The sequence below is a fragment of the Camellia sinensis genome, chromosome 6 (genome assembly GCF_055761805.1).
Source record: "Camellia sinensis isolate YWXY chromosome 6, ASM5576180v1, whole genome shotgun sequence".
NCBI lineage: Eukaryota > Viridiplantae > Streptophyta > Magnoliopsida > Ericales > Theaceae > Camellia > Camellia sinensis.
The window spans coordinates 202,678,787-202,703,459 of NC_138966.1; the positions used below are offsets into that span (position 1 = coordinate 202,678,787).

The 24,673-nt window shown below is 35.7% G+C and overlaps 1 pseudogene across 1 annotated transcript; it reads left to right on the top strand.

Annotated features, from left to right (window-relative positions):
- Positions 1-145: 145 nt before the first annotated feature.
- On the top strand, positions 146-22,581 carry LOC114282048 (E3 ubiquitin-protein ligase UPL6-like; annotated as a pseudogene). The gene is made up of 27 exons (XR_014333822.1): positions 146-401; positions 3,536-3,633; positions 3,838-3,965; positions 5,108-5,219; positions 6,406-6,586; positions 7,319-7,501; positions 7,716-7,898; positions 8,060-8,141; positions 8,315-8,424; positions 8,534-8,838; positions 8,988-9,084; positions 10,644-10,787; positions 10,952-11,035; positions 11,121-11,207; positions 11,420-11,560; positions 11,723-11,848; positions 12,747-12,845; positions 13,476-13,543; positions 14,042-14,126; positions 14,587-14,712; positions 18,180-18,224; positions 18,316-18,405; positions 18,684-18,764; positions 19,362-19,435; positions 21,038-21,109; positions 21,215-21,304; positions 22,324-22,581. The product of XR_014333822.1 is annotated as an E3 ubiquitin-protein ligase UPL6-like (transcript).
- The last annotated feature ends 2,092 nt before the right edge of the window (positions 22,582-24,673 follow it).

The window sequence follows — 24,673 nt, forward strand, 5'->3', positions numbered from 1 at the left end:
GTTGTTGTGTCTGGGTTTTTTTTTTTTTTTTTTTTTTTTTTCTAAAAAAAACAGTGAATAGCACATGTGGTTGGTTTGGTTTAGAGCAACAAAAAAAATAAAAAAATAAAAAAATAGTGAATACCACATGTGGCTGGTTTGGCTTAGAGCACCAAAGTTGTAGTATCATGGCCCTTTCTGTTAGTAAGTAACCAAAGTTTCTCCGTTGAAAAAAGAAGTAACCAAAGTTTCCATCTAAACTCGACTCACTCCGATTCATCGTCGTCGGAAGCAGTAATTGCGGTGGAGCAATGATCTTCAACCTCGACTCGTCGGTTCGGACGCTTCTTGAGCAGACTAGGTTAGAGAGGAAATGTCGCTTGTGGTCACCACTGCATAACTCTGCCGCAATCAAAATTCAGGTTTACATTTACATATATAGATATATACATATCATATATACAGAACTTTGATGCTTTATATAATTGACTATACACTGGTTATGTCTTCCAAAGATGGATATAAATCGTTTACATTGATTAGGTGACAGTTTTTTTTTTTTTTTGGGTGAGATGTTATTGAAAGTAGGGCAATACTGAATTTGATGCTTATTTTGTGATGAAAAATTTGTTTTTACTTTTGTTTTAATTGAAAATTGAAGTTCTTAATCGGGGCAAATGGTGTTGTTGGTGTTTATATATGTTTATGGCATGCATAGCTACGTGGCACCTGCTGGGATCAGTTAATTTTGTTGGGAATGTATATATGAGGAAATTTTTGGTGAATTTTAGTCGTGGGAGACTGCAATTGAATGAATGGCATGCATAGTTATTGTATTTCATTTGAATTAATGTTCTGATTATTGCATGAAACATGGGATTTAATTTAACCCCTTTATTTTGAATAATGCTATATATACCAATTAGTGTACTAACTAATGTATTAATTGATGATGTGGCATAATTTAAGATGTTTTTGGTTTTTTTTTTTTTTGACAAATAAGATGTTTTTGGTATTTGTAATGTTATTAATGAGTGGGGTCAATAATAATGTCATAACCAGTGTTGGTATACTAGTTAGTACACTAATTGGTGCATGTAGCACCACCGCTTTATTTTAGGATAATGATTACTGTTTGTTTTATTAAAGCAATAGGTATTGGGAACTGATGCGTATTTACAATTTAATGGCTTTTTTGGTGACATCATTTTTGTGTACAATAATGTGTCGGCAAGTTTCTAAACAATAGGTGTGATGTAAATTAATAACTTCTGAGCTGGGAAACTATGTTTTTATGTTTTTGAGACAAGTTGCCTCCGTCAACTTCCTACACTTACTTGATATAGGATGCTGTGAAATGCCAAAAAATCTCATTTGTGCAGTGTCCAATTTATATAGAGGAAAAAAGGAACTAATTTGATAGAACCCATATGCTTCATTGATAAGTTGTTATAACCAAAATTGGTGAGGACTGAGGATACCAGCTGATGTGTGGGTCTTGGCACATGTAAAGGGCTAACATGAACAAAAGGTATGACGACGTTATGGAGGGGAAATTATATAGCAAATTAGAGCATTAGCTGACAAGGCTTTATATGAGTCTGGTATTGGCAAGACCATGAGCTATTTTTGCCAAGTAAGGGCATCTCCAACGGTTCAGTATTTTATTCATCAAATCTGAGTAAAAAAATAACGATTTTCTCAATATGATATGAGTTGTTCCAACGGGTGCCCTGTAGCTTGTATCAAAAGGCAGGAACGTCCAGCGGGACGACTGGCCGGTCGACCGGACAAGGTTTTTTTTCTCCATGAGCAAGCTCTCATCATTGCTTCATATGTTACTCTTGGTGGTCAGGAGGCGGACCGGGTGGTCGATTAAAACAGTCATCCGGTGGGACATCCGGCCGAACATTCAGCCGATCGTCCAGTGGGTCCAACTCAACGGCTATGCACAGTGAATTGTTGAAAGAGGGTAAGCCATTCTCAGTTTGGTAAAACGTTTGATGTTTTCTCAATTTGATACTGTTTTGGTGTAACCGTTAGAGCACAAAAAGCACCTCTTTTTCATCAAATTTGAATTTAATGTTGGATTTGGTGAACGGTTGGAGATGGTCTAAGATCATTATTCTTTGTGGCATTCTGAACTAAAATCAGATGATGTTTTAATTTATCAAAAAATAAAAAAATAAAATCAGATGATGTTTTATATTCTACTCAATGGATTTAAATAGAACTTTCTCAAGATATTGTTTGTCTTCTAAATTTTGTGAACTTAAAAGATTTGGTTATAATATTTACAAATATTAATCAACAATTAGATTTGTTTGAAAATGAATATAGGGGCTGCAACTTGACTTAACTAAGCTTGGCCCAACTAATTGCAAGCATATCATCACTTTTTTCAACCTAGGGTTGTGTTTGGGTAGGGAATCCCAACAAGAGGTTGGGCTAGGTTTTGCTTGGCTTTGCATGAGGCCCGTGCATTCCATTTGAACTTGAACCCAATCTATTGTATGCATTTTATTTGCATCTTTAATCACTAAATACGTTGAATAGATTTTAATGGCTTATGCCTTGAAACTTTGAACAGATTTTAATATTGGAAAAAATATTCTCGATGAAGAAGAAAGCTGGTAAATGCTCCATCTTTTACATAGAGACTTTAATGCAAGTTTTCAACTCATGCTTCACAATTTATTTTATCTTTCCTTCATTTAAGACCTTATTTTGTAAAAGTTGCTTCTAACTGGTGTTTGATTAATCATAATACATTATATTTTAATGGCCTATCGTTAGAAACTTTGAATAAATTTTAACGTTGAAAAGAATATTCTCAACGAAGAAGGAAGGTGATAAATTTTCGTAATATCAAATGTTTCTTCTTATTATTTTTTTCACATGGCTTCTTCAATTTAGGTTTCACATGCTTTGCGATTTAATTTATTTTTCCTTCTATTATGACCATAGTTTGCTCAAATTTATTTGTCCACCATTGATGTGACTTGTCCTTCACATTTTGAAGTGACATTGTTTAAGTACGAATGTCAACTTTCCTCCAAAATTTGGAGACTATTTCTTTATTGCCTTGTGAATCTTCTTCAGTAGAGATGGCAATCCAAGTCCGATTACTTGAGTACCTGACTGCTCTTCCATCTAATGGGTGCTTTTAGGACTACATAAGCAAGCCTGTCTCGGGTTCAGGGTGGGATCAATATAAGGGCTGCTTGCCTCTCCACACCCTATTATATTTCTAATTTATAGAATGCGTATTTACTTCAAAATTTCAAAGCCATGTATTGATTACCCAAGCACACACATGACTATAACTTTGTTGATGTTAGTTGCTTGCAAAGGCTAGCAAATACAACTCAGCTGTGGGGATCAAGAACAGGCATTTGCTCAATTTTTATGCAGTAACCTTTTTAAATTTTTTTTTATTTTTTATTTTGACTTAAAATATAGAGTTTTTACATTTGTTATTCTTTAGAGAAGCATTCTAGAAACTTGTTCATTTGTTTCTTGTGAGGTTTGGAACTCGACTAATTTCTACTTACAGAAATGCTTTAGAGGAAGAAAGGGAGTGGAAGCTGAACGTCTGAGGGTGAGAGATCATTTCTTTATGACTTATGGGAAGCATTGCCAAAATGTGGACAGGTAGTATTCTTGGATCCTCACGCTCAAGTTAGTACGTGGTTTTATTTCTCTATTTTTTTTTTTTTTTTCTCTTTGTAATTGTGGTTTCTACTAATGTCCATATGGTAACTTGACTTGGTAATGTGCTTGATCCAAATTGGATCTCCATTATCTTTTTGAATCCACCTTATCTTACAATTTTGTTCGATGTGTCCTTACATCCAGGCATTCTTTTGGGCTGGATTCGGATTTTCTACACCAGTTACTTTTCTTCTTTAATCCACAAAATGTTGCTGATTTCTCTGCTCTTGTGGAGACATGCCGATTACTTCAACAGTTTGTTCGAGAAAGCAGTGTGTCTAATCAGTCTTCCTTCTTAATGAAACCACTTATTGTTATGTGTTGTGTGAACACACGTAACTTTCATTATGGTCTACAACATACTTAAAAAAGGACTTTGTTTTCATTTTTCTTTCTGTGGACTCTCTCTCTCTCTCTCTCTCTCTCTCTCTCTCACACACACACACACACACACACACACACTCATTCACTCCCCCTCCACTCAAAACTACAAAATTCCTAAACACTTGTGAATGCACATATGCTTGCTCGCACGCGCATACACACACCCATCTTTCTCTGGCATTTACTGAACTTGCGTCAATAGTATGAGTTATATAATTTTTGGAATTTCATTTCTTTTTCAGTTAATTCATTGTGCATGCTTCTTTATCTATTAACACTTATTACTGCCTGAAGTAATAGGAACCAATAGAAGTACTCACGTCATATTAATTGTTTATAGGAAGTTCATGTTGTGTTTATGTAGCTTCTATAGGTTATGTTGCATTTTTTGTACCATAGACACAGACAGCCTACTCTAGCAATCTGACTGATGTCAAGGAACCTTAATCTGCATTTTTTTAAAGATGTATTTTATATGCTCATTTGGTAAATCTTTTGATCAAACAGGCAAATGTGGTGTTCTGGAGTAGTGGTGTGTGGTGTTACTGGTGTATGTGCATATGCCTTCACAATATGCACACTCACCCTGACTTTTCTTACTTGACCTTTCAGACCAAACTTGATGCTATGTGGAGGGGTTCATCCTTCCTAGTCCAACTGATGGATCTGAACAAATACAACTTCTACCTTCATTTAGTTGTTTCTAGGAATTTTTGTATTCCTTGATTTTCTTAATAAGTTCAACAATTATTTTTACTTGAAATATTCCCGCTGCAGTTGCTACTTATACCATGTGTGGTAAAAGTTTATACCTGTGCCATCTTCCTGAGTACACTCTGATATAATCATTCCAGGCTCAAGTTTTCTAATGCTTCTGTGCAAGCTTTTTTCTTCTCCGCCCTCCCATATACTTTATGTTGGGGCTTCAATCATTATTCTGCATTGTCTTCCTTGTCACTTGGTTGTGTATGCTTCATTTTGCTCTTCAGAAACTTGTTTGTAGTATTTACAGTTTTTAATCTTGCAGCAGGAGATATTCTGAGCCTCTTTGCAGGCGTTGACTATTCTTCTAAGTACGCTGTAGTCAACTACAGAGTGAAACAACTTGCATATGCTTGTATTCGTGTTGTTCATCAAGATAGGTTTGTTACTTTCTCTCCTTCTGCTGAATGTTAGGTTGCCTTGAATTTGGCAATCATTTGCTGGTTTGTAATTCATTTGTGTTGTAAGCTAGTTGTATTGTACCTATTATGAGTGGGCAGGCTTGCAACTTTTTGATGAACTTTGTCATGTGTGCTGCATGCATTTTTTGTTATTTTATTGCAATAATTAAGTCCACTTACATTTAAACAATACTCACATATATGCATTAGGATTTGAAACAACAAATTTTAATTGAACTTAAGTGAACTTCAAAAAAGATAATTACGACCTGATAGACTTGTGAACCTTCTGACTATTAATTATATTTCTGAATCAAACTAATCTAATTCATTGCATAAAACTTATATGAAGAAGTCAAATATGATTCAGGAACTCGCACATCATGCTGCTTTAGTAGTGAGACTACAAGAATTATGTTGCATTACTTTAGCTTGGACAATCAGTTGCTAAAGTAATCCTTTAGTAAACTTGAACTTTCTCCTGTTTATATATTAATACAAAGTAATGTCTTCTTTGTATGATACCCAAAGCTTCACATTGGCACTTTTCTCCTTGACCAATTGGTTTCCTGATAAGCATTTCGTGCTGAACTGTGGTTGTAGAATTCCAACTTCTGTTTTTTTCTTTTGTTATCAGAAGAAATAGAAAGAGAAATCTCATATTTAAGCAGTTGATATCCATGACATTATGGCCACCCATTCCTCATTATGGATGATGGCAGTTATAAATTTGGGTGGTTTTGTGGTTCAATCTAAGTTGGATAACCTAACCTTGTTACTGATAAGGTTTAGCTCGGACTAGTTCTTTGATTTTGTTGTTTATTGAAACTTTGACCCTATTAAACTTGTAAGCATATTTCATTGTAAGGTTTGTTGCTTGTATACATTTTCAGTCAATTTTTTTATTGATCATAGAAGTATGAGGTAGAATTATACCTATTTGCAAATAATCAGCTTGCTGAATCTTGTATCGATGTTCAATTTTTGTCAACATACGTAGCTAAGTTTCTAATATTGAAACATGTTTAGCTATAGTTGATATAAAGCCATTAGAAATTGTCACTTTGATCGCTTTGGTGTGGAACCATAAACTTGTTGATGCAGTTTTTATGTTTTAGTTGCTTTGAAACAGAAACTTGCTTACTAGAGGTTTTTCTATTGGCAGAAATCAGTTGAAGGATCAACTGTTTATGACGTCTGATAAATCCAGTACATTAACAATCCTCTTGTTAGAGGCAGTCATTATGTTGATTGATCCCGGACTTCCCTGGTCTTGTATGATAGTTGGCTATCTCTTGCAAAGAAATACATATTCCTTGTTGAGAGAGATTGTACTCACTGGAAAGGTACATTTCAAACCAACTGGCCCTTTATAATTTTTGGTTGTCTTCCATGATATATCTTATATATATCATACCTTTTTTCCTTTCCTTTTGAGTACATGCACTTACAATTAATCTTATTCTTAGAGTCTTAGGTTAACAATTTCTGCGGAAAAGTAATTGGGGCAAGCCATCATTAAGTTGTATGCCTTTGCACTGTCAGGGGGTTCTCTTGAATGTTTGTAATTGGGGGAATTCCAAATGGCATAAATTATTCTAAAAAATTAATTAATGTAAAAACTGTGATCCCTAGGACACTGTAATGCAGTTTTAATCCAGCATCGACGTTGGGTGTTCTTTAAAGCACATCTGTCGTTGAACTTGTTAGCCATAGTTGCTATCTGACCTTCAAGACTTGGAGACATCATATCAGGATTTTGGTCTCGATTGTGAGAAACTGTCGGTATTTTTTTTTTGGTTTTTGGGGATAGATAATAGATTATGTTAAAAAGGCATAAAAAAAAAAGTGGGTGCAAAAGCATCTGATCACAAGGAGGTGGGACGTAATCAAGAATTCCCTTGAATAACCTCTAAAGAATCCCAACCATTGTCTTGCATCCCATACTCACTTATGATAATAGAGTGCTATAAAGAATCACTCTGTATGGGAAATCTCCATGACCATTTTTCAAGATAGGCAACCCTAGTAATTTGCATATGATGGACTACTTTGATGATGTGTTCTCAATTTTGCAGGAAAGTATAAAATTTCAAGATTCTGTTGGGAAAATATCTTCTCTGGAGAGTATCCTTTCCCTCATGATGCCTCATGTTGGTCAGAGATCATGCGTTTGTGCTAATATTGATCCCCGATGGAGTTTCTCATCACAAATTTTTACAATTCCTTTCTTATGGAAGCTTTTTCCATATCTAAGAGAGGTAGTTTGGTTTTCTCAGTCCCCACACTGCAACATTATTCTTTTATGTTTTAGATTTCACCAGGATCTAGTGGGGCAGAATCTCTTCCAAAGTCAAGACACAAAACATTTAATATGTTCTCTTTCTCCTGTTAATTTTGTTGCCAAAAGTTTTATTTCAAACATTTTTTACTGTGTTATAAAAACTTTAAAATTTTCTTCCTTTATTTATCCAGATTTTTGTGGCACGGGGGCTGAGTGTACATTATATTCATCAGATGACATTATGTGTGCAAAATCATGCTAATGTTTTACCTAATGATATAGCAACTGAATTTCTGGGTTATGCCTGCCTTCTTGGAAATCTATTGGAAATGGCTGGAGTTGCTTTTTCTCAGCCTGACTGTTCATTTGATATGGTAAGGAAATGATGTGATTTCATAATGTACTGGTATTGTTTGTTTGCTCCTCATTTAGACTCTTTGGATTTGTATTAATAACGAGTTTGGTGAAAAAGTTCATGTTTTTAGATGCCAAAATTCAATAAAGTTTTGTTCTCTTGTTTTCTTTTCTTGATCAGGCTATAGACTTTGCAGCTGTTGCGACATTTTTGCTGGATGCGCTTCCTCCTATGCAATTATCTGACAAAGAAAGTAAAGAAGGTATGCCTTTAACATAATATACTTTTCTCTTTTCCTCCTTGTTTTGTGTATTTTTAGGGTATTTTTTTTTTACTTAATTCTCTTATTTTCTTTTAATTAATTTGTGTGTATTATAGAACCCGATTAAACTATGCAGTTTTTCTCAATTGTTTATTAAATTGTATATTTGTTAGTGGATGAGGATGAAATAATTGCTGGTGATGAAATGATGGAAAACGGTCTTAATAAGGATTTGGAACTACAGATTTCCAATGCGATAGATCCGCGGTTTCTTCTACAATTGGTGCATAATCCTGATGTCATACTTATTAGTCTCTGACATGACAATTATTTTGGTATTCTCAACATATTTACTGCCTTAACTATGTTTGTATTTTATGCCTCGTGAGCAGACAAATGTTTTGTTTGGAAGGATTTCATTTGTCAATGGTTCATATGAAGAAGGGGCTCATGGTAAAGAGGTGGTAGCTGTTGGTGCTGCTTGTGCTTTCTTGCATGTGACTTTTGACATTTTACCCCTTGAGCGTATTATGACTGTACTAGCTTATAGAACAGAGCTTGTTCCTGTATTATGGAAATTCATGAAGCGATGCCATGAGAATCAGATGTCGTCAGCATTGTCTGGGCAAGTATCATATCTGCCGGGAGATGCACCTGGCTGGCTGATACCTTTGTCAGTTTTCTGCCCTGTGTACAAGTAAGAACGCTGCTTCTTTGTTCAGTTTTGATTGTAATTTCTTTACAGTTGTCTGAATTAATTTGATGACAGTATGTGGTATGTCTGAGGTTTTGAACTTATGGCACAAGTTGAGGGAATAAGTCTAACACACTTATTTGACGGATCACGCACATGCTTATGAGAGTTGATAACGATGAGTTCTATGAGCAGGAGAAGCCACTGTCAATAAAAGATATCAAATGCTTGGTTGTTATCTTAAGACAGGTAATTTTTTTGTGGTTGTAGAATCTTCAGGTCAACATATACATAAAAATGACACTTAGCAGTATTTCGTAGTTTTGTTCATGTAATAGAAGTTTTTGCTGTACATGTCATGAAAGATGGAAAGTCATAGGGACATCCTTTAGCCAAATAGTCTCCACATGTAAGATGGGGTTGCACATAGAGGAGGAAGTTGGATAGCTTGATATACATTGTTGAGACCATTTCTTAACAAATTAAGCTTTTGGGACTAGTGGTGATCTAACATGAGAGTAGAACTAGAATTAGTAGTTTTTCTTGCTACTTAAGCTATGCCTCATAGAAGCGTATATATTACCAGCTATGAAGCACGGATACTTCAAAAAGGGTGACGTATCCGTATCGGATACTTATCGGATACCGATACTCCTCGGATACTCGCGGATACGTATCGGATACTTCTTAAAAGTATCAGATACTTCTTAATTAATTTTTTATTAATTTTGAAGTATCGGATACTCGAAGTTATATATTACTTATAATATTTTGTTTAGTTCTTTGATAAGAGGAATATAGTGAGAGTTAAAGTAATAGAATTTGTCAAATTGATGTATCCTTGTTGTCTCTCTCACTTCTCTCTCACTTTTTCACTCTCTCTCGTTTCTTCTCTTTGCTCTCATTCTTTTTTTGGTGTTGGCATGTAAGGATGATATTTAATTTGCATTTGCATTTGCTTTTGCTTTTGCTTTTGCTTTTAGTTTTGGATGTTTTATGAATGTTTAAGCACTTTTAGGATAATTGGAATCCCTCTCCTTATTTATTAATTTACTTTAAATTTTATTTTCATGTATATTACATTATTAAAATTATATATAAAAAAAAAAATTATGTATGTATCCCCGCTGTACCCGTATCGTACTTTTTCAAATTTTGACATATCGCCATATCCACATCCCCATATCACCATATTCGTATCCGTGCTTCCTAGGCTATCATTGATGACTTAAAAAAGTATATTTGCTGAAATTTTTATTTAAGAATGGTTTTTTGGCTTTAGCTAAGGTCTTGTGATATTCAATGATGAAGGGGAACAAGTTGAAGCTATTGACCTTGAAGACTCTTAGTTTTATAAGAATCTTTCTTCTTTATCAAGTTGTCTTTTGCTTTAGGTTTTATTTTTATGCATACTGCATTACTAAGAATTGTTAAAATAATATTTTTTACGAACGTATCCTCGCCGTACCCGTATCCTAATTTTTCAAATTTGGTCGTATCGTCGTATCCGTATCGTATCGTATCCGTATCCGTATCCATGCTTCCTAGATTACCAGTGAAGTAATTTGTTCTTTGTATTACAAATGCAACTAAAAGTAACAATGACATTTTAAAAACCAAATACATTACATTAGATGAAAATCATGTCCAACGCACGTGCACCCCTACTAGTTTTATTAAAAATTGAGAAAAAATAAAAATGTTATATATATCATATTATGCTCAGTGGCAATGTTATTACTTGATATGGTGTAAGATGGAAATCCAATTTCTATAATTGTAACATTTGTACTTGCTCATTTCTGTAGGCCTTATGGGAGCTCCTATGGGTGAATCCTGTCACCCCCCCTAACCTAGCCGAGTGTGCTGCTGACATCTTTACTCTTGAGAGGCACTCTTTAGAATTTATTCAGCATAGGGTTAGCGTTGTAGCTTCCGACCTTCTGTCACGGGTATATATGATCTCATCATCCTGCTAATTGTTGGTTTGCTTTGCAGAGATAGACAGTATTGTTTGTTTAACGAAATGAAATTCTTTGATGCATAGTCAAGATTGTGGGAGATAATATGCTTCATTATTGTTCTTCTAATTTGTTGTATAAAACTACTATTCTAGTTGCAAGATTGGAACAACAGACGGCAATTTACACCCCCTAGTGATTTCCATTTTGATGGCGTTAATGACCATTTTATTTCACAGGTAAATTGTGTTTCATAATAGCTTGAGGTTCAGGAATTAGAATGTTTTGGCACTGGTGTTTTAACATGATATCAACTTTCTCCAGGCTATGATAGAAAATAGTAGAGCTCATGAAATACTGAGGCATGTTCCATTCTTGGTGCCATTTACAAGCTGAGTTAAAATATTTACTGTGAGTTGCTAACTCATTACAAGTTTGTTTTTATATCAATTCCTGCATGTCTAAATAGTTATAAATAAGATATGCTGCTTGTTATCAACAGTTTTATCGTTTATATGTTTATTTGACTTACTTTTCTGTAAGAAGAGCCTGTCAAATCATTAATTTTATTTTTCACTCATTTGTTTATTTTGTGCTCTATTATTTTGAAATTTATCTACCAGTCACAGTTGGCGGCAGCAAGGCAAAGACATGGGCCACATGCTGTTTTTACAAGAAACCGATTTAGAATACGAAGGGATCATATTTTGGAAGATGCTTTTAGTCAGTTGAGTGCATTATCCAAAGGGGATCTTCGAGGACCGGTAATGTCTCAGTTTATGTATTTTAATTTCTTTTGGTGAACTATGAAAGATATGCCCTGTCGTGATGCAGTCAAACAGACACATGTTCAAATTTTCTAGAGAAAGATTGAAAGTTTGTTTTCTCTATATCAATATTTGTCATTTTCTGATGAATGTTCCCAGATTCGCATCACATTTGTGAATGGATTTGGAGTGGAGGAGGCTGGTAGTGATGGTGGTGGAATTTTCTAAGATTTCATGGAGAACATTACTCGGGCAGCTTTCGATGTCCAGTATGGATTATTTAAGGTTGTAATTTGTATAGTATTGTTGAGAATTATTCAATCTGCTCTCTCTTTCTCTCTCTCATATGTCTATGGTAAAGAAAAATGATCCGTAGGGTTATGCCTTTCGATCCTTTTTTGGTGTTGTTGCACTGTTTTATGGGAAAATCATTAGCTATTAAATCAATTTTTGATGATGAAGAACAATGTCTATGCTTAGTGGTAGTTCACATACAAGCAATCAAAGCAATTGCTGTTTTTCTTTACTGGCAAAAGTCAGTGTTAGTTGTTAGATGAACTCCTAAGGGGCGTTAAACTCACACCCACTCCTTGCAAGAACTTAAGTCTTGCCTCCTATTCCACTTTAAAGAGTGGAACCCAAGACCTCCCCTTAGGAGAGACTTGGTGGCCAAAGGGCTAGCCACACAAGCTACAACCCCTTGGTTTAGCAATCAAAACAATTGTTACTTACAAGTTATAATGACTTGCAATTTCCTTGGTAGATACATTTTTCCTAGTAACCCCGCCTTTTATGTATACTACTACTGTGAAATATTGCTCCTCCATATGAATTAAATTAGTCATAAAGCACTTCTTAGGGTTTAGAGGGTGAATATTACCATATTTTGGTTGAACGTGGTCACTCTAGAGATTTGGTCTTGTACCCAGCCAATCCATACCTCCCAGCACCCTGCTTTGGCAGGGCCTACACTAGGCAATGCCTTTTATTTATTTTTCTAATTTGTTACATTGTCATATAATGTCATTAATTAACACTTGTTCCCAGCAAATGCTGTTGTTTTTACTTCTAGAGAATTGCTTTATCACTTGTTTTCTATACTTCTATATGTCCACTGAACTTTCCTAGCTGTATTCTTTTGTGTTCCTATGTTTTATTGAGTAGTCTTGGCCTGATAATCCAGGAAACAGTGGATCACCTCCTCTACCCCAATCCTGGATCAGGAATGATACATGAACAGTATCTCCAGTTTTTTTGTTTTCTTGGAACTGTTCTTGCAAAGGTAATAGTTGCGCCTTCATCTGTCATATACTCAGCATGTAATTGTGAGAATAATATTAGTATAGTATATATTATGTGAATATTGTTTCCTATTTAGGATTGGTTTAGGTTTATTCTTGTTTCCTATTTAGGATTGGGTTTATTCTTATTTCCTATTTAGGATTAGGTCTAGAATTGCTATATATATCAGATGTACATATTGTATTGAAACACAATTGAATATACAGTTTTATTAAGAAAATTAACAGTAATATCACACAAATTAAAGAACTAGTACACAAACTGGCATTACATTTAAAGAACTATAATGGGTGAATTTTTTCTTTCAGCAATTACTAGTACAATCTGGTTCTGCTATTATGTAATATATTGTTTTGCTTTTATCGTCATATTGTTTTATATTTTCTTACTAATCACTTTTCAGATTCAGTAGGCCTGTTCCTTTATCCTACAATTTTCTTGCTGTCTTTTTGTTCTTCATTAATCACTTTTCTGCTTGGAATCTGTTCAATTAATTCACGTAGCAATTCAATTGTTAAAAATGACAGTTGGATTGTTCTCTGTGCTGTCTATATTTGTTCTCTTATGGTGCTTTACAGTGGGACATTATATCTCTTTGTAATTACTGCAGGCGATGTTTGAAGGGATTCTTGTTGATATACCATTTGCAAGATTCTTCTTGAGCAAATTACGGCAAAAGTAAGGTTGCACCCATGTGGCATTCGTAATGTATATTGTTATTTATCAAAAACACAAGAAATAAAAGGAAAAAGAATTTCTTGCAGATGATCAACTTTATATCACTTTTCTTTCTCTCTCCTCCATACTCCCACTCCCACTCCCACTTCCCTTCTAAAAGTTGTGGAAAAAATCCACACATGCTTTATATGTATCTCCATACACATTATAGTTCTATGGAATTTCAAGACCATCTCTGCATATAAAAGATGAGTCTCTTTGGGTCCCAAATTGCCTCATAGTAGCTGTTATATTTTTTAGTTTTGAATTCTAGTTTTCAAATCTATTGATTGTGATCTGTACTTTGGGCACTTGGAATGGTGTTTTCATTTCCATGTGCAATGTTCAACTTGAATTCTTACTAAATATGATGTTTATTTGCTTAGTTTCTTGATGTGTATGCTAATACGTGTTCTCTACTCTATTTAATTTTGATGCATCCAAAATTTTGTTGAGCAGGTACTACTATTTGAATGAGTACAACTATTTGAATGACTTACCTTCCCTGGATCCAGAGTTATATCGCCACCTTATTTCCTTAAAGGTGATATTTCTCCTCTCCCTTGCTCTCTTCTTTGAGCAATAGTTTTTTAGTGAAATCTTACGCTTCATTGATTCACAAAATTGATGAAGCTAAGAAATGAATTGTTTGAACATTGTTATTGCCTATCCAACCAGAAGTTGTTATAACTGAATCTGTATATATTATCTTCTTGTCAACCAAACAAATTTTATGACATCTTTGGATGTCCATGCAAATGGAAAAGTTTCAGTTTTCCATTGCATTTTACAAGGCAAGAAAATCTCCCGTAGAATAATCACTGAAGAAAATGAAGTGTACACAAATGGTAGGATAAAATTAGGATTATACTATTTTTTGAGGTCTAATGAGATTATAATCACCTTTTGTTGTTTTGTGGCTCAATTTCATGGCCAGTCGGGTGGTTCTGTGTAATTTCGTGTTATTTATTGATTTATTGATTTATCTTTTGTTTGATGTACAGCATTATGAAGGTGATACTTCAAAGTTGGAATTGTACTTTGTTATTGTGAACAATGAATATGGAGAGCAAATAGAAGAAGAGTTGCTTCCTGGAGGGAAAAGCATACGTGTTACTAATGAGAATGTCATTACTGTAAGAAAATAGATGTATTCTTGATTGTAAGAAAATAGATGTATTCTTGATTGATTGATGTATTGATTATATCTATTACAAATGGTGAGTGGCTCATTATATAGGAGAGGGTGAGTGTAGTAGGTGAGGAGTAGGTGAGGAGTAGGTGGTGGTAGGTGATGGTAAATTGGTGGTAGGTGTTGGTAAATTTTAACAGCCCCCCGCAAACTCAAGGAGGATAGAAACTAACCAACTTGAGTTTGGAGAGAGTAACAAAACAAGAAAATACATAAAAATAAAAGAGGATAGGTGACACTGCATGGTCGTGTCAGACCATTGGTGAAGACACTGGATGGTGGTGTCATAACGTTGTAGAGGACACGGTATGGGGGTGTCATAACGTTGTAGAGGACACTGTATGGGGGTGTCATAACGTTGTAGAGGACACTGTATGGTGGTGTCAGACCGATGTAGAAGACAGTTTATGGGGTCATGTCGGACCGTTGTAGCAGACAATGCTGTGACAGTTGTTGTGACAGTTTACGGAGTCTTGCTGGACCCTTGTAGAAACTAACCGGAATCAATGTCGGGACAGTTTACAGAGTCTTGTTGGACCCATAAAGGAGCTAACCGGAATCAATGTCGGGACAGTTTACAGAGTCTTGGCGGACCCTTAAAAAGTCGCACTCTCAAAAGGTGTGCCCAATCCATAAAAAGACGTGCCATCAAAAGGCGCGCCAATTTGTCTTCGAGCGCCGAGCGGCGCATGATGCGCGTGTCTGCCTCTTCGTCAGGGTCTTTATAAACTGAGGCGGAGGCTGTGCTTGAGGCAGAAGCGAAGACAAAAAAAACTTTGTGAAAAAACTTCTGAAAAAAACTCTTCATTTTCTGAGGAGAGATATTCGTTTTCTGAGAGATTGTTTCTAAGAGCTGCAAATCTGGAAACACTCTGTAACCAATCCTTCTCTGAAAAACTCAGCAACCCATAACATGGCCTCTTCTTCCCGTCCAGCTAACCAGAACATGGCCTCCTCTTCCCGTGGGCTGCTTACGCTCTTTCCAGAACTGAATGAGTCCACAAGAGAAATAACTGGTGTGGTGGCCAGTGAACCTCAACCAAACACCTCTGGTTTTGCTCCGTTGAACTTTCCGATGCGGTCGGTGGAGCAAAAAATGGCGGTGCAAACTGATATTGAGGCCAATCAGTATACTCTGAAGTCATGCGTGAAAACCATGACTGCGGTCACAAACTTGTCGCACCGGCTGCAGAGCAGGACAAATGAGGTGCAACAGTTAAACTCCCAGCTGGCTCTGCTCCAACGCATGTATAAGGATGCGCGAGCAGAGATAAGTGTGCTAAAGACAGAAAACAAGGAGCAGAAGCGGAAGGCCACTGTGATGTTCCGATTTGGAGGTCCACCATATGCTTCAGTGGAGGAGTATGGGGGAGTGAACGTGCTCGGTGGACAAGGAAGTACTGAGGTAGCACCGTCAAGAACTGCCCAGGAAGGAGGCAAGAAGAAGAGACCTGCAGTAGAGTAGAGAAGGGTAAAGAAAAATCCCTCCTGGGGAGGGAGGGTGTTGTGTGTGTGTTTTTTGTTGGTTTGTATGTTTTTTGTTTGTTTTTTTTTTTTTTTTGTTTGTTTTTTGTTTTTGTTTTTGTTTTTGTTTTTTTTTTTTTTTTTTTTTTTTTTTTTTGTGTGTGTGTGTAAAAATGGGATCGGGGTTGATCCCGGCAAGAAAAAATGACAAGTTTGTGGAAGGAAAACGAGTTGGGTGTGAATGGATTGTTTGGTTGTTTTTTTTTTTTTTTTTTTTTTTTTTTTTTTTTGTATTTGGTGGAATGAAATAAAAGAAAATTGTGAAAAATCAAAAGTGGTTGGAATGTACATATATAGAGATAGAGATAGAAAATAAAAGAAAGCTGATGAGAGAGACGGAACCCAGAGTAATAAATAATAAATAAATAAATAAATAGATAAAAAGAAAAGAGAAGAAAGAAAAGAAGAGAAGCAGTCGGTGGAAATATTAAACAAAAGTGTGGTGGATATGTATGTGAAAGATGTTTTGGTGGAAGTGATGATTATGATTTCAAAAAAGGAGATAAAAAAAAATAAAGAAATAAATAAAAGAAAAAAGTAAAGAAGATTGTTGTCTGGGTAAAACAAAAATTGGAGCATCTCTGTGCGCCTTTGAAATTAGATGCTGGTTTTGATCAAAACCGTGGGCCAAATTACCACCCACGTGAGTCCACTTCCCCATGTTTGTAAACCCATTCAACAGACCCAGCTACATATGGAAGACGTATCATGACCATCATGTCATAGTTGACCACATAGTCAGTCTTGGTTTCAGAGAGAGAAGGAGGCTCGAAATGGCTGTGCAACGAAGAAAAAGTGAGGGGCCAAGAAGGCGAAGACGCATCCGATAGCAACTCCGATCGCGATAGCCATGGATGCGACCCCAACCCCAAAGATTTTAGAGAGAGAGAGTCTCCGGATTCAGCTTTATCTACTGATTTTAGAGAGAGAAAGGCTCTGCGAAGAGGACTTCGATTCGGAGAGGGAAGCTATTGGTGAAGTTTAGGCCGGAGAGGTCGAGGGAGCGCACGTGACGGAAAGCGTCGCACGTGACGCCGGACCATGTGCAGTGGTAGAAGTGGGTTTGGCCGGAATCGCTTCCACTGTGGCCGCCGCTGGAGGAGGCGGGTAGGTGAACTCATGCTTGTTCAAAGCTTCCTGAAGAAGAAACCGGAACTCTGCAAGAGCCGTTCTCTCGGAATCCGAAAGATCTGAGGCCTCGAGCAGATCTACCTTCACTCTTTCCCAATCAAAGAGCACCAGATCATCGATACCTTGGTTGGTCCGTCATTGAAGGATGAGGTCATGAAGATTATGCCGGTTCAGAAGCAGACTCGGGCCGGTCAGCGAACCCGGTTCAAGGCCTTTGTTGTTGTTGGTGACTCGAACGGTTACGTAAGGCTTGGTGTGAAGTGTAGCAAGGAAGTTGCGACTGCGATTCGTGGTGCGATTATACTCGCGAAGTTGCAAGGTCACCGGAAAGTGTGGGTAAGGCCACCGGAAAGTGTGGGTCTGTGACGGTGATGATGGTTCCGGCTGTGGAGTTGCAGCGGTGGTGGCTTGACAGTGTTTGGATCAATATGTGACGCTTCTGCTAACTCCGAATCAAAAACAGCGGGAGAGAAGGTATGTGTAGAGGTCCGGCGGGCGGCCAAGGCGAGGCTGCCGCCCGCCGGTGAAGCAGAATTACTAGTTTCTCAACCTTGCTCTGATACCATGTAAGAAAATAGATGTATTCTTGATTGTAAGAAAATAGATGTATTCTTGATTGATTGATGTATTGATTATATCTATTACAAATGGTGAGTGGCTCATTATATAGGAGAGGGTGAGTGTAGTAGGTGAGGAGTAGGTGGTGGTAGGTGATGGTAAATTGGTGGTAGGTGTTGGTAAATTTTAACAATTACATTTATTCATCTTATTGCCAACCATCGTTTGAATTCTCAGGTTGCAAGGGTTTTCCTCTTTCATTTATTAAGTTTGTTTTCAAATTTTATCATTTTTTCCTGTAATTATGATGTCGTAATATAATTTTCAGATACGCCCACAAAGTTCCCATTTTCTGTGGGGATTTCAACAGCTTATGCAGAAAGATTGGATTGATGTGTTTAATTGACATGAACTTCAGGTATTGCGATTCCTGTTGAATGATATTTAAGAACCACGTGGTGAAAGCATTACTGTGATTACTTCATTTCGTAGGGAGAGCTATGAGCCTCCTAAAAACATATAAACAAATAATAGTTTGCTGTTGTATGTGGCCAATATGAAAAAAAATTGAAACATAATAAACATGAACTTGCAGACCAATTAATATTGTTATCCATTTAATGTTGCATCCAGCCATGTATGAGAACTTTAATTTGTTTTGTGGGGTCTCAGTTTCCCATTTCATTTTTGTTCCAGCTTCTGATATCTGGATCACTTGATGGTTTTGATGTTGAGGATCTTCGAGCCCATACTAATTATGCGGGTGGCTATCATAGTGTAAGTTACTTTACATTCTGTTTTGTTTCTTTTTCATTCTCCCCACCGCTTTAGTTCCTCTGGCTCTGAATTGTCTATTTAGGAAACACAAGTTCTTGCAGTGCTCTTGGGTGGAGATTGTTTTAGAATTTTATTCATCATCAGTTGTCAACTTGGTTTCTTCAAGATTCAATTTAGGGGTTTCTTCACAATTAAATCCACATCTCAGTGCCAGTTTTCCCCCAAAACTCATTTCATGCTTGGGCCAAGTATCCATTGCAATCTAGATGATCTTTTTTCTTGTTCGTTCTGTTCTGTCTTTTATTGGAAAGAAAACTGTTTCCTTTGCTGGTTCTGTTACTAAATTGGAAATGAATAGCATGTAATTTATAGTGCAGGGTCTGGATTAAGACCTGTTAATCTTGCTACCTTAACAACTCATTTCTGGCTAACGCGTAGTATACTGCTCTGTGGGTTTTTAAAAAAATTCGAAGGAATTCAAATTATGATCAGGATTAAGTTTTTTATTTATCTGTTTTTATGATGAAGTTTTTAGTATCGCTGCTTTGAGCTTTGGTATTTTTGTAGTTGACAGCTACTTATCATTTCTTTTGACAGGCGCACTATGTCATTGATATGCTTTGGGCGGTTCTCAAGAATTTTTCCATGGAAAATCAGATGAAATTTTTGAAGTAAGTTTATCATCTATAATTTATTTCCTGAACTCTCTGATGTGTGGGTTATATATAATGTTATACTTGGTGCAACAGTTTCATGGCAGTCACAATGTATTCAGATATGTTCTTAGTGTATATCCTTAGAACCAAATCCAAGTTGTACTCCTTTTATATGTTTGTTTTCTCAGCTTTGTATCTTTCTGTTAATTCTTCTTCTTCTTTTTCAAGTATATTTATCTATGTGCTTTTCTTTGTGACTGATTCAATCCGGGGAAACAAAAAAAACAATTGGGATAAAACCTTTCTGAGTCGGTATGTTGACTTGAGTCTGTTTCTGTGAAATTGCTAAGTTAGTAAATTGACAGTACTTGTTTTACATAGATAACTCTGAATGGTAAATTGGAGATGAAAATTGTTTTAAACTTGAAACTGTCCATGGCAAAAGTGGTTAAGCATGTTTGTGGTGGTGATCAATGTTTACACTAGGAACTTGAATTTACTGAGGGGTAAGAAAATATTTAGGAAATGGAAGTGGAAAACCTAGCCCAAGAGATTTTGAGCCTGTGTAAAGAGTATTTTTTTCCCCCTTCTTCTGTTGATTTTTTTTTTCTTTGTATTTCTTAGCATTGTCTTCATGCTTTTCGATAATAATGTTGACTTTTATTTATGAAAACATAAACAAAAATTATTCATAGATTTTTGGGGGCTGTAGTCACGTAACATTTTGTTTATGGGAGACTCAACAAGTGTTTTTTGCATTGCCAGCTATCTTTAAAAATTTCATGCTTTTAGAGTTGAGATTTCAAGGTTCCCCTTAAAAAGTGTCCATTTTTTCATCGAATTGCTTACAGACTAGCAATACAATTCTTTTGATGCCTCAAGTAATTGAGCTAGAATTGAGAACCCCAATGTCAATTTTTAGACCCAATTTCAGCCTCATTTCCTTTAGCCAATTGGTGTCTTAATAATTTCCAGTGTTTCCTGGAGGTTTGCCAAAATGAGATACTCACATTTATGGGACTGTGGATGAGATGCTATGTATGGTGAATTTGTATAAGGGTATGCAGGGCATTTCATTATCTATTTGTCAACTTTTAACTTTCTCTTCAAAAGGCATCCTTGGATCGTAATTTCCAGTATTTGTGATGCACCAGCGATACTAAATGTTTATTGTGTTGTTTTTTCGACTTGACTAGCACACACATAGACTTGTGGCTAGACTAAGGGCTCCTACAGTTAATACCCTTCTTGGCCACGAAGAAGTAGGTGTATTCTTCAGAACTAATCATAAGGGCTCTGAGTACTTTGCTGACATGCTGAGTGTGTGCATCATCCTTGTGTTATTTTCGAACCAATTTAGAAATGTTTTAGCCAATTCTCTTTCATGCTGTATGACATTTTTTTTAAAGAAATTTAGTCCACTGGACTTGAGATGAATTGGTTCATGAATTTGCTCAAATAAAAGTTGAGTGCTTTAAACATTTTGCCACCATACATGGTACTCTCCATGTAGTCATGTAGTTTATGTAAGCAGCTGTTAGGGCTTCAATATCTTTTGGATGGAACAGTAACCAAATATCTTTGTTTTCTTTTCTGGTTCTGTGTTTTCTGTCTCAGGTTTGTAACTGGGTGCTCTCGAGGACCATTGCTTGGATTTAAACACCTTGAGCCTTTGTTCTGCATACAGAGGTGATGGCCCTTTTTTCTTTTGCTTCGTGAGTTTATGTGTAATATTTTCTTTGCTTAGCACTTAACTTCAGTTTCTGAGAATTTTATTTTTGAGTATTCTCTTAGGGCTGCTGGTAATGCTTCTGAAGAGGCTCTTGACCAATTACCAACATCAGCTACTAGTATGAATCTTCTAAAGCTTCCCCCATACAGAAGGTTTGTTCCATTCTACTGTTTTTCTGTGTGACAAATCTTATTTTTGCTCCAAACTCTCTAATTATAACCAGAGGGAGGGAGGGTCTGCTGCTTCAATGAACTTTATTGATAGATTTAAGTTGCAAAATATGAAATGAGGGTTAGACAACCACACAAGGACTCAAACACAACGCCGCCCAATTAGTACACTTTAATGTGTGTTTGGAAGGGGAAAGATTGAGTACACACCTAATCTTTTGGCATAATGCTCAAAGTGGTGGTGGCCCCAAGACCTGAACCCATAGCGTCAAGGTTATTAGGCTAAGTCTTAACTATTAAAGGACTCAAAAATAACGAAGCATTAATTGAAACTCCTGTAAACTATTCATAGTATATGAATGAATTGTTCATCGCCATTCAGCTCAATCTATATCCATGCCCTTCATCAAAATGAAGGTGCCATAATCATGGGTGAGTGCACTAGGGCGTACCGAAGTTGATCGAAGCAAATTTTTTGGGGGGATTCCTCCCCGTTGTGGACTTCTTTTGTTTTCAGGTTATCATTCAATAGTCCAAGCAGGATGTATCTTGTTGAAGATAGAGGGTTGTAATTTTAATTAAAAACAGGATTTTCAATGGTCACTTTCTCTTTTTTATTCATTTCTTGTTTCCCCACTGCAGTCCAGGTGGTAGCCCTTCAAACCCGAAAAAGGGCCAATTAGAAGTAGCCCTACCACTTTCATGGGGTCGTGGCTCTTGTAAAATACTTGAAACAATTAGTTATTCTCGTCTCACTGAAAATTGTGATTGACCAAGAAATCTTTTTCACTTACCAAAACGAAAAAAAAAGAAAGAATAGGATCTGAAAGTAGCTTAATTCTTATCTTTCTTGGTCTTTGGATGTTATGAGATCTCTCTTGTTCTGTTTACATATGCAACTTTTTCTTTAATTTTTTTGAAAGATATGTCCTGGTCCGTTATGAGTGTTTTTTTTTTTAATACCATTGTTGACTCTCATCAAATTTTTGTCCATGGTACAGCAAAGAGCAAATGGAGCAGAAATTGTTGTGCTATAAATGCTGATGCTGGTTTTGATTTGAGTTGATAGCTAGAGAGCGCGTCTAAAAGCGTCTCCTAGGGGATAGTTAAAAAAAATTTGTTAGGCATTTTAGCAATGTAACTTTAATTTTGAACTGAGCATCTCCAAAGAGATAGTTAAGAAAGGCTTGTTAGACATTTTAACCAATATAACTTTAATTTTAGGCTCGAATGAGCTGGCTATTGGGTTAGTTACTTTACCATCTTACCTTTTTGCTGGTTACAATTAAAGAGTCCCATACGCTCTCCAAACAAATATGTATGTTTATATTTTGGATTTTTGTATATTTATGTCTTAGATTTGGGATTTTATATATTTTATATATGTATGTGTGTATGTAGCAATTTTATATGTTCTTTCAATTCTGTTTGATGAATTGCGAAATAACTTATTTTGTATTTTGTATTTTTTTTTCTCCTCATTCTATAGGTTTTGTATGTTTGTATGGGCAAATTTATTATTATTGCAAATTTACATTAGCAAAATATCAACAATTAGTATATTTTGTTTAAAAAATTAATTAAGTTAGTTTGAATAATTAGCTATAATAAAGAATGTGGTTGGAGAACACGATAGTTAAAGTAATTAGGTAAAATAAAGAGTGCACTTTTTTTATACTTTAGTTAGTGAAAAGTAGAGAGTGTGGTTGGGGTTGCTCTAATGGGCTGGCTATTGGGCTAATTATTTTACCATCTTACTTTTTTGGTGGCTACAATTGAAGCACCAAACAAATATGTATGTCTATATTTTGGATTTTTGCATATTTATGTATTGGATTTGGGATTTTATATATTTTATATATGTATATGTGTATGTAGTAATTTTATATGTATTTTCAATTCTATTTGATGAATTACAAAATAATTTATTTTATATTTTGTATTTTTTTTCTCCTCATTCTATGGATTTTGTATGTTCGTATGGGCAAATTTATTATTATCGCAAATTTATATTAGTAAAAATCAACAATTAGTATTTTTTGTTTTAAAAATTAATTGAGTTTGAATGATTAATTAAAATAAAGAGTGTGGTTAGAGACTATAGTAGTTAAAATAATTAGGTAAAATAAACTTTAGCTAAAAACTGTGATTAGAATTGCTCTAATAGAAAAAAAGAAAAAAATGGTCCCACAATTGCTCCTGTACATTTTCTCACTAGGGTGATCGTTGTCAAGGATATGCTTTTGGCATGTTTGTTTGTTTTTTTGTTTTTCTGTCTAATAAAACAAGTGAAATTCAGTGATTGATCACATTATACAAGCCTTTTTTTTGTTTGTTTTTCATTGTTCTCACTTTTTTGGCTGCTATCTTAAATAGCGTTTATGTTGTGTTTGGTCGGAAATTTGGAAAGGGATTTGAAAATGAAAAATGCATATAAAATTAGGTGAAATGTAGGTATATTTTATTTATATTTTACCTATATTTTTCATTTCCCTTTCTAAATCCCTGTTTAAATCCTCTAACCAAACACAACATTAGGTCTAATATTCTCAATTTTCCATCGCAGTTGCCAACTATTGGGGTTCACTTATCCGTAATAATTGAGACCTCTAACAAACACAATCTCTACAATCTTTATTCATGTGTGATTGGTCTAGGAAGGAAAATAAAAAAAAAAACCTAAACACAAACACATGATTAGTCTACATCACTTTAGAGATGGTAAAGATCTCAGAAAATGAAAGTCTCACTCATTTTTCCAATATTTAATAATTTTCCAAACAGAGATGGAATTCATCGCATCTTGATGATCAATACTGATAGCAATACAGATGAATTTCAGTGAATGTTCCCATTATGTCGGCTTTTTTACCCACCCCAGCATTGCTTCTCTGTTTTCAGTGACTTCATTAAAAAAAAATATTTTAAAAACTTTTGAGACCCAACGTGAAGCAAAATTTCTAGATGCCATTATGTGAAAGATAGAGAACAAAATATGAAGTCAAGCTTTCTGGTAATAAGATCCATCCAAAAATATTTTAGAGCATCAAAAATTACATCTCAACCATTAAAGTGACCAAAGTAATTTCTGTTTCAAAAGTCTGCCTGCGGCCCGAGGTGGGCCCAGCCCATTAAGGCCCGAGCCCAACCCGATGCCTTGGGCTAGGGCCTGGGCCATCTTTTTGAAGCCCGACCCGCCTGATGCCCAGCTTTTTTTTAATGGAAAATAATAAATTTTTGGTGGAAAAAATTTAAAATTAAAAAAATTGTTTAAACCCGCCCAAAACTCGAGCCCAGGCCCAGGCCCAAGCCCATGGGCCCCGCCCGAGGCCCGACCCACTGGCCCGCCCA